The following is a 16,203-nucleotide window of genomic DNA, read 5'->3' on the forward strand; positions in this document are numbered from 1 at the left end:
CGGCGCTGGCCGGCACAGCCGCGCTGGCCGAAACAGCCACACTGGTGACCGTGGAGCACCTCTGCCCGGGAATTTCCTAGTCTGTGGGCAATAAAAACACGGCGTCCACTCACCCTCTGCGCTTTCACTGGGAGCTGCAATCCTGAGCTGTTCCTAAACGGCCATCTTGGATCCACCGACTGAGGTCTTATTCTTAAATTCCTTTCCCAAACCAATGTCCTGGAGAATTTTCTTTATATTTTCTTCAAGTAGTTTTAAGTTTCAGGATCTTACATGAAGGTCGATAGAATGCAGAAGTTGCATTTGATTAAATTTAGCTTCCCCTTATGATAAAATCTCTAGTTAAACTAGGAGAAAAGAAATTTACCTTAACACAATAAAGGCTACATTGATCAATCCACAGCTAACATCAGAGTCAATGTGGGAAAAATTGAAAGCTTTTCTTCTAAGAACTGTAACAAGACAGATGCCTACTTTCACAACTTTTGTTCAATGTAGTATTGGAAGTCCTAGCAAGAGCAGTTGGGCAAGGAAAAAAAAGTGCATCTAAATCAGTATCAAAGGGAGTCAAATTGTCCTGTTTACAGACAATATGTTTTTATATAGAGAAAACCTAAATATTCTACCAGAAAATGTTAGAAATGATAAACAAATTTAGTAAAATTGCAGTATACAAAGTCAACGTACTAAGAACACTAGTATTTCTATACACAGACACTAAAAGCTGAAAAGAAAACAAGAAGCCAGTCATATTTACAATAGCTACAAAAAACACTTAGGGATACATACAATTAAGGATATTAAAACCTCTACAAGGAAAACTACAAAACATGGATAGAAAATATTCTTTTTTTATTTATTATGTTGTAATTTCTCGGATATATATGCAGAACTTGCAGGTTTGTTGCATGGGTATATATGTGCCATGATGGTTAGCTCCACCCATCGACCTGTCATCTACATTAGGTATTTCTCCTAATGCTATTACTCCTCTTGCCCCCTATCCCCCAAAAGGCCCTGGTCTGTGATGTTCCCTTCCCTGTGCCCATATGTTCTCATTGTTCAACTTCCACTTATGAGTGAGAACATGTGGTGTTTGGTTTTCTGTTCCTGTGTTAGCTTGCTGAGAGTGATGGTTTCCAGCTTCATCCATGTCCCTGCAAAGGACGTGAAATCATTCTTTTTTATGACTACATAGTATTTCATGGTGTATATATGCCATATATTTAATCCAGTCTATCATTGATGGGCATTTGAGTTGGTTCCAAATGGTATTATGAATAGTGCTGAAATAAACATACATGTGCATGTGTCTTCATAGTAGAATGATAGCAATGGGATTGCTGGGTTAGATGGTACTTCTGGTTCTAGATCCTTGAGGAATTGCTACACTGCCTTCCACAATGGTTGAATGAATTTACACTTCCACCAACAGCATAAAAGTGTTCTTATTTCTCCTCTTGCCCCTACATCCTCTCTAGCATCTGCTGTTTCCTGACTTTTTAATGATTGCCATTCTAACTGGCATGAGATGGGAATTGTGGTTTTGATTTGTATTTTTCTAATGACCAGTGACGATGAGCTTAATTTCATATGTTTGTTGACTGCATAGATATCTTCTTTTGAAAAGTGTCTGTTCATCAACTTCGCCCACTTTTGGATGGGGTTGTTTGTTTTATTCTTGTAAATTTAAGTTCCTTGTAGATTCTGGATATTAGCCCTGTGTCAGATGTATAGACTGCAAATAGTTGGAATCTATTTACCTTAAAAGGTCAAAAATCATTTGGATGTACAAACTTAAAATATCTGCATAAAGGAAGAAGCCAGTTTGTTAAGTTAGTATATTTCATATTCAACTTTGGAGATCATCGAGAAAATAAAATTTGGTGAGTGAGTTAGGGTCATGATCTGAATTAAAGAGCAATACATATGAATTTTGGCTAATGGGCAGGGGCTTGATATTAAAATTAGAAAATGCATTTTCCCCCTATACATACTTGGGTTGGGTCATTCTTTTCAAACTAGGTTTTAATATCATAAAGCTTCATTAGGGCTGGTTTCTAAATATTGTGTTGAAATGCTTTTAATCAAATATCCTTTAAATTCTGTGGTTCAAAAGTTACTGGTGAGCACTGCTTATGTAAAGAATGACATTTTAATGGAAGCTAATTTAGAAAAATTTGCCTAGAGGAAAAAACAGTGTGGCACATATCTTTGGATCAATTTCTTTCAAAAAAGGCCAATCTACTCTAAATCACCTCATAATTTAAAAATACAGTTAACTCTTGAAAAATGCCAAGATTACAAGCACCAGCCTTCCACAGAAAAAAAATTCTGTGTATAACTTTTCACTTCCTCAAAACTTAAATACTCAACAGATTACTGTTGACCAGAAGCCATGCTAATAAAATAAATAATAGACTAGTCTATATTTTGTATGTAATATGTATTACATACTGCACTTTTACAATAAAGTAGGCTAGGAAAAAGAAAATGTTATTAAGAAAATTGTAAGGAAGAGAAAATATATTTACTGTTCATTAAGTGAAAGTGAATTATTATTAGGGTCTTCCTACTGATTATCTTCCCACTGTATAGGCTGAGGAGGGAGAGGAAGAAGAAGAGCTGGTTTTGTTGTCTCAGGTGTGGCAGAGGCAGATGAGAGTCCACACATAAGTGGATTCTACTGTTCCATATTCCATATGCCATTCAATCCACTGTTGTTAAAGAGTCAACTGTATACTAAAATGATTTATTTTTAATAATCTTTTCCCCCCATATCCAATATCTAAATGGCTCTGAAGGTTCCATTAATCTTTCACTGGAGAAATATGATGTGTTGATTATATAGTGCTGAGGTACACATAATAAGCAGAAATATAATGTGTTATTATGGAGCACTGAGATTGTATAAAACCTCAGGAGATATATATGTGTGTGTATATATACATATATATATCTTTATATTCTATGTACATATTTAGAATACATATATAAGAACATATATTTCAGAATATTTGTTTTAGAGTATATGTGTGTTTCAGAATATATATATATAGAACAAATATATATGTAGAATATAGATCAATACATATAGAATATAGAAAAACAAATAAATTCTGCAGTAGATTATATAGCCCTTGAAGAACATAGAGAAATATTCTTTAAACATTCTTTAAACATTTAAACATTTCTAAATGTTTAAACGGGCTAAAGTATTGCCACAAAATATGGACTTCAAGAAAATTTCCACCCAGACAATGAGAGTTCTAATTGTATTAAAGGTGAAAAACTGGAGGATCATTTGGAGATTGCTTCACTAATATTATGCAAAGACATGGTTTGTGGATATCATTTGTGTGTGTGCATGGAGGGAAATGAGTAGGCAGCATATGTGATTTCCATCAGTGTACCCAGGAATGAACCATCATGTGGGCGTCTGGAACACAGAGGGCACCAAAAGAAGAATTAAACAGCACAAACCACCTAAAATGTGTCGTTTTTTTCCCAATCCCCCTTTGCTGCATATAGTTTTGTAGGAACAGCATGGAAGACTTTGTGGGAAGTAAACTAGAAAACAGACACAAGCCAGTTCCCAACTTAGAATACCAGTGTTGTAGATGAGGGCAAAATTGGCAAGATGAGGAAGTGGGAATGTAGTGGGGGAGAACTTTTAACTCTAATGGAGGATTAGATTTTTTAAATAAAATGGAGTTGAACTTGTAATACTCAAAGATGTGCTTTTAAAAGAGAAAGTCTTCCAATGACCAGAAAGCTCCGGATCCTTCCAGGAATGTTGCCAAGGCATAATAAAGGAAAATCCACCAGATCGTGTTTGAAGGCATAAAGGATGGTGAACCAGAAAAGAAATAATTCTATACTCTTTATACATCAGCAAGTGTGAACCAATGTAGAAATCAGCTACTAGATTATATATGCACAGAAAATAGATCATGAGTTTATATTAAATTGATGATGAAAGGTAGAGAGACATAATGATGTATCTTAGATATGAAGATTAACAATGATATTTCAATAATTAAAATAATATGAAATTAACAGAAGCCTACATTCAGATGGATTACATGAACTGCAGTGGTCAGAGTTATGTCAAATATGAAATTAAATTTCATATAAGATTAACATGGCAAATTAAATAAATGGGGATAAGAAATGGTTAAAAGCAAAGGCTCTGGATTTAAATCTCAAAGTTAATTCTCACTAGTTGAATAACCCTGAATAAATTATTTAATCTCTCTGTATCTTAATTGTCACATCAATAAAATGAGGGTAATTGTACTATCAACCACGCAGGTTTGTGATGAAGGTAAAATCAGTTAATATTTTAAGTCACTTATAATAATCATGGGCATAAGGAAATATAAACATTTGCTAAATTAATAATAAAACAATTATAATAAGCCATTTAAAAATAATAAACAATTGGATTTCTAGCTAACTTAATGCAAAAGCTGCTTTTTTGACAATTAAAGCATATAGATATAAAAATGTGGTAATATTATTTGAGAAAAAATGGATGTTTACGTAAGGTTAACATTAGGGAGCCTGCTAGCACATTATATCCAAGAGGGAACACTTAAGAAGAAATTACTAATAGCATAAGTTATATATTAAAACATCTGTGATTCCAAAGGCCTTTTGAAATTTGAATGTGTACATACAATGAACTATTTTTTTTAATTTGATGATTTCTCCAGAAAATTCTTTTGCTTATAGTTAGTATTTGTCAAAATTTTCAAAATAGTTAATTTTTTATTGATTTAATTGGGTTATTTAAAAACATATGGTACGCATATATACTACAAGAGGCCACTCATCTTACAGAGCATATCATATAACTTTTTGATTAATGTAATTTACTGGAAAAATTATATAATACTTAGTAGGATATAGATGGCTGACCACTACCTTTAAAAATGTAAGTGATGAAATTTTATTTCCTTTAGTTACTAAAACAAATAATAATCAGCAAAAGTAATACTGCATAATGCATACAGAACTGACTGTCCTTTATTTAATGCATGAATTCTGATTCTTTGAAGTTTTTCTCAGGAAGAGAAAAGCAGGCAAGAACAAAGTGTGTTATAATTTTATGTGTGGATTTTGAATTAGAAATACTGCAAATAACCTTTTAACATATTCATTACCTGAAAAATGGCCATGAGTATAAAACTCTGTAAAACACATATTAAACTGTAAGGCAGTATATAATATATTAATAAAGTAAAAATTGAAGACAATTAATGTCTAAATTTATAGCAGGTACATCGTATTCTCTAAATGATTTTTTTATCATTAATTTAAAACTAAATCTACCAATGTTTATTGTTAAGTACAAATTAATTTTCTAAATTTTCAACTCCATAGATTTTAAAGAGGGCTAAGTGGTTCCCTACTGCATCTTCTCAATTGGAAAGTACAAAGAAGTTATGGGTGTGTAAGGCTGATTAACAGCATAGTATGTAAGGTATACAGTTTAAATAATATTGTACAAATGTTGATAATTTTTACTATATGGGATAGGATACTAATATTAGGCGAAATAGGATAGAGAATATGAGAAATTTATTTGCATAATTTTTTTTCGAGTCAGAGTTTTCACTCTTGTTGCCCAGGCTGGAGTACAATGGCATGATCTCTACTCACTGCAACCTCCACCTCCTGGGTTCAAGTGATTCTCCTGCCTCAGCCTCCCGAGTAGCTGGGATTACAGGCACCCAACACAACACCTGGCTAACTTTTTTATGTTTTTAGTAGAGACTGGGTTTTGCCATGTTGGACAGGCTTGTCTCAAACTCCTGACTTCAGGTGATCTACCCACCTGGGTCTCCCAAAGTGAGCCACAGCGCCTGGCCACAAATGTTATATTCTCTCTGTAAATCTATCTCCAACCTATGCCAAATACGAAAATAGGACAAATTTTGAAGAAAAAAGGCCTTCGCATGCAAACCTGTAGTCATGATATTTTGGTGGATAGGTGTAAGGGGTAATGGCTGCGCTGGAGGGAATAGGGATGTTTGTTTTTCATTCACAGGCTCAGAGTAAAGAATAGTTTTGTCAGTCTGTATGTACCTGTGTTTGGAAGGTAAAAGGTGAGTGAAGTTTGGAGTATTTGGTAGCTTGAGTTGATAGAGATGTTCTAGAAAGTTCTTCATATATATATTTCCCATGAGAGACTTTGGAAATGAACTAATTGATAGGTTTTTTCCTCTGGTACTATCAATAGACACGACTTCCAATTTTTTCAGGCTTGTGTAGTTCTTTAAAAAGTCAGATCTGCAATCAAATTACTTATACATTTGATTGATTAATTGTATAGTCTGTCGTCCCAAGAGCAACTACAGTTTTCTTAGTGACACAATCTCAAGAGTCTCCTGGGGATGTTGAAAAAGAAGCGATGTTTAATCTATTGAATTTCTTCTATAAAAGTAGAATTCAAAAGCATATTTCTTTATGTCAATCATTATTTAGTTTGGTTTGTTGTGATAATTTTAGGAGTATAGAAGAGTAAGATGTTTTCTGAAACAAATTATTTACTTTTTATCATGAGAGTTGCTTAAATATTCAATAAGAACATGCAATGTTAATGTGTATCGGAGGGTCCTGAGTTTAAAAGGTTTGAGAAAAAAACTACTCATTCTTTTTCCTTTATACAAATAGGAAGTATAAGGCAATGAACCCTAAATTAAGTAGCCATAATGTAATTCTCCTTTTAGTGAATAATCCTTTTCCACTTTCAACTGACTGTGTTAGCTATGTATGTTTAAGAAAGCTCATCGAGCAAGTTGAGATCAAATCATAATCACCCGAGGTGAACATTAACTGTCTTATATAAAATAGTAATAATAATAGATTGTTCATACATGGCTTACTTCTCAATTTCAGGTATATTGTAATATATATAGAAATTATCATCTTTTTTCTTGCCCCTTCCTTTCTCTCATGCCTTTCTTTTTGTTTGTTTGTTTTTGATAGATTTAAATATCCTTATTATTTTGATGTATGTTCCTTTGATGCCTAGTTTGTTGATGGTTTTTAACACAAAGGGATGTTAAATGTTGTCAAAAGTCCTTTCTGCATCTATTTTGATGATTACGTGGTTTCTGTTTTTAGTTCTGTTTATGTGATGAATCACATTTATTGATTTGCATATGTTAGACTAACCTTACATCCCAGGAGTAAAACCCATTTGATCATTGGTCGATTGGCTTGTTGATGTGCCACTGAATTCTATTTGCTAAACTTTTGTTGAAGACTTTTGCATCTGTGTTCATCAGGGATATTGATGTTTTCTTTTGTTTTTTCAATTGTGTTTCTCTAGGTTTTGGTACCGGAATGATGCTGGCCTCATAGAATGAGCTATGGAGGAGTCCCTCCTCGTCAATTTTTTGAAATCATTCCAGTGTAATTAATATCACCTCCTGTTTACATATCTGGTAAAATTTGACCATAATTCTATCTAGTGCCGCACTTTTTTGGATTGGTAAGATTTTTATTACTGATTCAGCTTTGGAACTTGTTATTGGTCTCTTCAAGTATTGATTTCCTCCTAGTTCAACCTTGGGAGGTTGTATGCTTTCAGGAGTTTATTTGTTTCTCTCGGTTTCCAGTGTGTGTGTATAGAGTTCATAACAGTATCCTGAGAGTTTTTTTATTTCTGTGGGGTGGGTGGCAATGTCAACTTTGTTATTTGTGACGGTAATCATTTGAATCTTTTATTAGTCTAGTTAGTAGTCCAACAATCTTATTTATTCTTTCAAAAAACTAACTTTTGTTTTCATAGATCTTTTGCACAGATTTTTGCATCTCAGTTTCATTCAGTTCAGCTTTTGTGCTAATTTTAGTGTTCAATTTTTCTTTTCGGTTTCCTCTGGGTGTAATTTTAGGTTGTTAATTTGAGATATGTCTAGTTTTTTAATGCAGCCATTTAATGCTATAAACTTTCCTCTTAGCAATGCTTTAGCTGTGTCTCAGAGTCTGTTATATTATACCTTTGTTTTCAACAGACTCAAAGAATTTCTTGATTTCTGCCTTAATTTTATTGTTTAACCAAAAGTCATTCAGGAGCAGGCTGTTTAATTTACACATAATGGTATCGTTGTGAGAGATCTTGTATTAATTTCTATTTCTATTTTACTGTGGTCCAAAAGTGTGGTTGATTTTTTTAAAAATTTGTTAAGAATTGCTTTATGGCTGAGCATATGGTGCACCTTAGAATATATTCTATGGTCTGTGGTTGTTGGGTGGAGTTTTCTGTAGATTTCTGTTACATCCATTTGGTGAAGTGTCGAGTTTAGGTTCAAATATCTTGTTAGTTTTTTTGCCCTGATGCTCTAACACTGTCAGTGGAGTGTTATAGTCTCTTACTATCATTGTGTCATTATATAGTGTCTTCATAGGGCTCTAAAAATTTGTTTTATGTATCCAGATGTCCAGTATTGTCTGCTTATCTATTTAGAACAGTTAAATCTTGTTAAATTGAATCTGTTATCATTAGTAATACCCTTCTTTTTGCTTTTTGATAATCATTGGTTTAAAGTCTCTTTTGTATGAAATTAGAATGGCAACCTCTGCTCTCTTCGGTTTGCCATTTTCTTGTAGCTCTTTCTTCATCCCTTTACTTTGAGCTTATGAATGTCCTTGCAAATGGGATGGCTCTTTTAAAGACAACATATAGTTGGGTCTTGCTTATTTATCCAACTTGCCACTCTGTGCCTCATACATAAGGCATTTAGCCTATTTACGTTCAAGGTTAACATTGATATGTGAGAATCTGATCCTCTCATCATACTGTTAGCTGGTTGTTATGTAGACTTGATTATACTGTTGCTTTATAGTGTGACTGGGCTATGCACTTAAGTATATTTTTGTGGTAACAAGTAACAAATTTTATTTTCATGTTTAGCACCCCCTTAAGTACTTTTTGTAGGAAGGCCTGGTGGTAATAAATTCCCTCAGTGTTTGCTTGTTTGAAAAGGATTTTATTTCTCTTTTGCTTATGAAGGTTAGTATGGATGGATATGAAATATTGGTTGGGATTTTTTTTCTTTATGGATGCTGAAGAAAGGCACCTGATCTTTTCTGGATTGTAAGTTTTCTGCTAAAAGATCCAATGGTAGCCTAATAATGTTCACTTTGTATGTGGCCTATTCCTATTCTAGCTGTCTTTTGTATTTTTTCTTTCATGTTTACCTTAGATAATCTGATAACTACATACTTTCAAGATTGTTGTATCACATAATGTCTCACTGGATTTCTCTGAATTTCCTGAGGTTTGTATGTAACCCTCTCTAGAGAAGTTCAGGACACTTTTATGGACAATATTCTTAAATAAGTTTTCCAAAGCACTTATTCTGTCTCACTTCATTTCCAGGATGCCAATGAGTTATAGGTTTGGTCTCTTTCCATAACCGTATATTTCTTGGAGGTTTTGTTTAATTTTTAAAGACTTTTAAATTTATTTTTATTTAATTAAGTTGATTTGAATAGCTGGTTTTCGAGCTCTGAGATTCTTCAGCTTGATCTATCTTCCTGTGTTTGCTGCTAGTTGTGTTATAAAATCCTTTTAGTGAGTTTTTCAACTACAGCAAATAAGTTTGGTTGTTTCTTAAAATGGCTATTTGTCTTTAGCTCTTGTGTTATTTTACTGGATTTCTTAGAGTCCTTGAATTGGGTTTCAACTTTCTCTTGAATCTCAATGAGCTTTGCTGCCATACAGTTGCTGAATTCTATGTCTGTCATTTCAGACATTTCAATTGCTGGGGATCTAGTATGGCCATTTAGAGGTAAGAAGATATTCTGACTTTAGAGTTGCCAGAGTTTTTGTGCTGGTTCTTTCTCATCTGTGTGGACTGATGTTCCTTTAACATTTGAATTTCCTCTCCTTTGTATAGGTTTTTTTCCCTTTTATATTATTTGATGTCTTTGAGGTCTTGACTGTGGTACAATTTGGGTTTAGTTGATTGTCTTCATATTTGGATTATTTTAGGGGGCCAAGAATTAGCTCAGCACTTCTGTGCTGTGTGTTCTGACCTTGTAGGGTTGGGTGCAGTCTGTGGTTCTTTTTTTCTGGCCCGTCAAGGTTAAGCATCTCTTGCACTGTAAGGGCTGAGGTATTCCCAGTCCACTGGCAATAGCACTGATGGGGTGGGTTGCCAGTAATCACACTTTGGTAGAATGGTAGTGGGGTAACTGATATCTTACATAGGAATATGTGCCGGTGACTGGGAGGTGGTGGGTCCCACACATGTGTGTGCCAACTGTGGATCCTGTCTGCATGTGCCCACTGGGGTTGTGGCAGTCCTGCACGTGCATAAGCATTGGTGGTGGATGGGGTAGAGTCAGTATCACAGGAGGAGACTGTAGGTGGTGCATGCCAGAAGGGACCCAGCACAGAAATTCTCTATTAGGCATGGCCTGCCTTTTAAAATAGTTACAGACATGCCTGCTGGCAAGTGACTTGGCTGAGCAGCCAAGGATATGCTAAAAGTAAGTTTGGCCAGTCAGTTACGCAGAACAGACTGGCAGACAGGAGTGCTCAGATCAGACCGGCCTCATGGCATGGACAAGCTATCCCTGCTCTGTTCAGATCCAGAAACCAACAAAAGCTAAAGCTGCTGATATATTTTGGATATTAGTACTCACTCAAATATCATGTTGAATAGTAATCCCCGGTGCTGGGGGTGAGGCCTGGTGGGAGATGTTTGGGTCACCAGAGTGGAGTCTTCATGACTTGGTGCTGTCCTCATGATAGTGAGCTCACATGAGATCTGCTTGTTGTAAAGTGGGATACCTCTTGTTCCACCATCTCCTGCTCCTGCTTCCATCATGTGATGTGCCTGCTCCTGCTTCACCTTCTGCCATGAGAAAAAGCTTTCTGAGGCCTCCCCAGAAGCTGAGCAGATGCAGATATGCAGATATTGTGCTTCCTGTAGAGCTTAAAGACTGTGATGAGTCAATTAAACCTGTTTACCTTATAAATTACTCAGCCTCAGGTATACCTTTATGACAATGCAAGAGTGGCCAAATACAACCACCTAAATGAGTTTGATGAGCCTTGTGGGATGGGTACTCATGGCCATGCTCCACTGCAGTTATTCCCTCTGTGCTCTGTGCAGGCTTAAGTCCTGTCTTTGCCAAGTCTCTTAAAGTTTCCACAGCTAGTACCCTTGAGGTTGATGTTGAGAGTGGATCACTCCATGCCGCTTATACTCCACCTCTTTCCTAGGAATGGGTTCTGGTGCTCAGCAACCCTGTTCAGGATTCCCAACTTCCTCCCATTTCCATCCACTCTGAATGCCTTCTTGCCAAATATTTTAATCAAACATTTGAATAGATATTTAAATTAAACAAATAGTTAAATAGAAACTATAAAAGTTCCTATGCTTCGATTGTTTATATATCTGTGTTGCATTCCCACTTAGAAAGCGAACACATAGTTCATATCATTTTAATCATTGCACAGGCTAGTTAGCTTGATTAGTTTTTCATTCTGCTTATAAACACTCTGTGGTTGGAACACAGATTGCCTTATTGATTGCCCTCATCAGGAATATTAGTTCTTTTGCTGCTTAAGTACATATCTAGTGACTGTGTCTAGCAAGTTAGAGGATAAGTAGACTACAAATGCTGAACAACTGTGTTTCATTCCCAAAGTACCTGTTAGAGTAAAAATGGTCATTAAGTATTCAATATTTATTGTAGAAAAAACCATTTAATTTTCCTAGTTATTTTAATGTCTGGTCACTTACAATAATTAAAGTGGCAAAATGTAATAATACGAGAAAAAAATGTATATTGCTTCAAGATTTAGAACAAAAAATCAAAAATCCTGCTTTACATAACAGAATTTTAAAAACTGGTATTTTGATATTCCAAGTAGGTCATTTCTAAAACATTAACAATTTAAATGATTTTATTACCGTGAAAGAGATTATTAAAGATTAATTTTGAAAACTTGATATTGACATAAATACTAGGAATGTTTACACTTGTCCTTGGACTGTAATAATTTGGCACTAAACTATAGTTAGATTCCTTGCAAAATTGTATTTGTCAATATATGTTGAGTGTCTATGTTGTGCAAATCACAGCATTGAAAGTTTTAAGTTTTCAAAGAAACACAAGTCTGCAAACAGCTTTCTTTTAGGAAAAACAAATGATTAAAAAAATATAAAAAAATTCTGAGAAATAAATGGTTGCCAAATTTTTAATAAATATAATACTATACATCTTAAAGAGCAACTGATTGGAAATTGTGTAGGGTGAGACAAAACACATTTTTTAGAAATCTTGGGTATATAGAGCTGAAATCACATAATGGGAGAATTTTAGTAGGAACAGATTTTAGAGACTGAGCTAAAAAAAATGGGTGTCCAAGGAGAAAATTGCTAGAAACCAGTAAAAACAAAAGAACCAGTGAGCCAACAGTTTCAAATGCTCTGGAAAATCAAGTAAAATAGGATTAGACAAGTGTTTTTTCAACAAAGTAGTGTTACGGTGTTTAGTGATTTTAATTCCAGTTTTTGTAGTTTTAATTCCTATAACAAACATTTCACACTTTGATAGTTTCCAGTCTATTGTTGACATTTAAAAAAAAATTTCTTTGAGCATACTTACTTAACCATACTTAGTCTAAAGTCTGTATAGGATGATTGCCTTATCTGGATTCCATCCGTGTCTGTTCTCATTGTCTGTTGTTGCGTTAGGTAATTTTGGCTCATTTCATCTCTGTTTACTTTTGTGGTTCTTCTTTTTAAGCATTTTTATTTTGAAATAATGTTAGATACATGGAATAATTGCAAAGTTAGTACAGAAAAATACTGTACACTCTTTGTCCAGCTTTCTCAAATGTTAATAGCTTACATAAACACAGTACATTTATCAAAACTAAAAAATTAGCATTGGTAAATACTGTTAATTATGCATATTATGCAGAATTCTCAAGTCTTTCTATTGACTTCCCATTTTTGTCCCAGGATACATTCAATAATATCACATATAATTCAATTGTGACATCTATTCAACTTTCTTTTATCTGTGAGAGTTTCTCATTTTGTTTTTACTTTGATAATTTTGAAGAATAGGGGTCCAATTTTGTAGAAGGCTTCTCATTTGAGTTTCTCTGATGTTTTCTTATGATTAAAATAATATAACAAAGGTGATGTGTTCTTCTCAACACATCGTATCAGAGGACACATTTCAACAAGTCTTATCACTAGTTATGTTAAACTCAATAGGCTAAGATATGGTGTCACCCAGGTTTCCCAACTCTGAAGTTACTATATTTCACTTTTACCATTGTATTGTTAGAACAATTCACTAAGTCCAGCCAACATTTAAAGATAAGAAATGTAAGGTTCAATTTTAGTGGGATTAATAAATTTTTAGATAGATGATAAACTACCACAGCAATTAATAGATTTTGAGAAAGATCATTCAGAGATATGCAAATATTGTGTTTTTTCTTAATATTAGGCTTCCATTTTATTATTTATAAATAGTTGTTACCTCCAGTAATCATTACTGTGCTGTACTAATGGTGATTTTCTATGACTTCATTCTTTCAACAATTTTTATTTAGAATTTTTCTGTAATGAAGATTTGCATTTTTTTCATTTTCTTTATTCAATCATATCTATATTAGTTTGAATTCATATTCACGAATATATGGAATTTATTTTATTCGAGTTATAATAAAAATTATGGTTATTTATTTCATTGTTCTAATTGTTTTGGCTTTGGCCATTAGTAGTTCTTAAAGGTTGGATCTTTTGTCCTTTTGACATGCCATAAAACCTTTTAAATTTATTTATCTGTTTAATAACCTCCTTACTTTATTACACTGCAAATTGTTCCAGGCTCATCTGGGCTGTTCCTTCTCCTATTATTTGAATCAGTAATTTCCTTAAGGAATCTTGATACTTTTTGATAGAGAATAGAATTTAGAAACCAAGATTTTAGGCCTAGAGCTATTTCTCCTGGGTAGAATGTCACTGCTGTTTTTGGTTCTTAAGGGAAAGAACTAGTAAATATATACACACAAACATACACTTATATACAAATATCTACATTTATTTCAACATTTGTCTATTATATATCTATTAAAGTCAAAATGAGTTTATTGTGCTAATATTTTGAGAATTCTTGTATATATTTCATGAAGTGTATTGGTCTGCAGTTTTCTTCTAGTGCATTTATCTGCTTTTTATGCTAGGGTAATTTCTCTTACATCCTAGAAGATATTGTTTAACATTTTATTATTTATTTCTTATTTAGAAGAATTTGGCAGTGCAGTCATCTGAGACTGGAATTAGTATTATTTTTTATTTTCTCAAGCTAAAACTTCAATTGCTTTAATAGATTTAAAAGTAGTCAGGTTATTTACTCCTTCTTCAGTGAATTTTGGTGCTTTTTGCATTTATAGAGGAGTTGGTTTATTGTAGCTAAATTGTCAAGTTCGTGTGTACAGAATTGTTACTAGTATTCCTTTATCATTCTTTGAATGTCTATGAGATCAGTAGTGATATCACTTCTTTCATCCTGGTGTTCGTGTTTTTGTCTTATTTCTTTCTTTTCTTGGATTTCTGTGACTAAATATTACGAATATCTCTGTTCTTTACAAAGATCTGGATGTTCTTTTAATGATTTACTGTATTGTTTTGCTTTTATTTTTATTGATTTCTGTGCTAACTGCTCTTATTTTTTTCCCTCTGCTGTCTTTGGGTTTAATTTTCTCTCTCTTCAAATTGGTTATTTTTTCTAACATAAGTTTTTTCATGCAATAAATTTCACTCAAATCTCTGCTGTAGCTGCATCTTATGAACTTGACAATCGGTTTTCATTCATGTTGGGTTAAAATATTTTTAATTTAATTTGAATCTTCCCATTTGGTCCATGGGCTACTTAAAAGGGTATTGCTTAATTTTCTATTATTTCGGAATTTCTATCTATGTTCTGTTACTGATTTATAGTTAACAAAGCTATGGCCTAAGAACATAGTTTGCATTATTTATTTTAAAACTATTTCAGGTTATTTTACTGCCTACAATATAGTCTATCTTGGCAATTTTACGTACTCATGAAAAGAATGTGCAGTTTACTATTTTTCATTGGCATGTCCTCTGATTATTTTTTGTTTGAATATTCAGACTATTAATATAAAAATTACCTATATAAGTTGATGCCTGAAAATATTATATTCTCCAGAGAAGTGTTATATTTGTTTCTGGCTGGCATTTAAGGATAGTGAATCCTGGACTACTAGACCTGGACTAGAACCAAAGGATACTTAACCTGAGGTTTATGCATATAATTTGGAAAATGCCTGAACATGAATAGAAAAAAAATCATTTTTATTTTCACTTATATCAAACAAAATTTAGCACTTTTAAAGTTACAATTGCCTTCTGCAAATCACTGTGATAGTATTAGTAACTAATTGCTTTGCCACCAATAGAAATAACAGATATTTCAATATCACAATACATATGTTGCAAATATCTGAACATATTGTTTATATTCATTACTGCTTTCAAATTCATTAATAAAGAAGTATGCAAATTGTATTTTCCTTTCATTGAGATAAACAGCCTCAAAACCAGCCTCCAGATATCTGTCATGGCTATCCCTTTAAATATTCTAATCTCTGTACTACTGCCATAGTAAATGATAAGATATTAAAAGAATAATGGGATTATTTTACTTAAAATACTTCCATATTTTCCAAGTGATTTATTATTTACTTCAAATTTCTCAGGAGACTGCAAAAGAGCTTATTGAAATAATTTTTTAAAATATTTTTAGTTTTTATTTTAAAATGTTTTCCAACACTTTGGGTTTTCTTTCCCATACCAATCACAGTGATATAAATCTCTCAGTCTGGAACACTCTCCCTGTTTCCTACTTACGCTATTAAACTTATCTAATTGTATTAGCTTATTCAAATATCAATTAATAGTGAAAGTACCTCCACAATTTGATTTTTCTACCCCTCCATCTGGACTCCTGAAACAGGAAATTTTCCTTGATCCCTTCATGGGCCTTGTGACAGGAGTGCCTCCTGTACTCAGCTTGCAGCTCTCAACACAGGAGCAGATGGGTGCAAGAGTTGGTACCAGTGCTTCTGGGCACTGACTGGAGCAGAACTCCCATGCACTCCCACAGCAGCATCTAGGGGGTTAC

This window comes from Cebus imitator, unplaced genomic scaffold, assembly GCF_001604975.1.
Source record: "Cebus imitator isolate Cc_AM_T3 unplaced genomic scaffold, Cebus_imitator-1.0 Scaffold245, whole genome shotgun sequence".
Classification (NCBI taxonomy): domain Eukaryota; kingdom Metazoa; phylum Chordata; class Mammalia; order Primates; family Cebidae; genus Cebus; species Cebus imitator.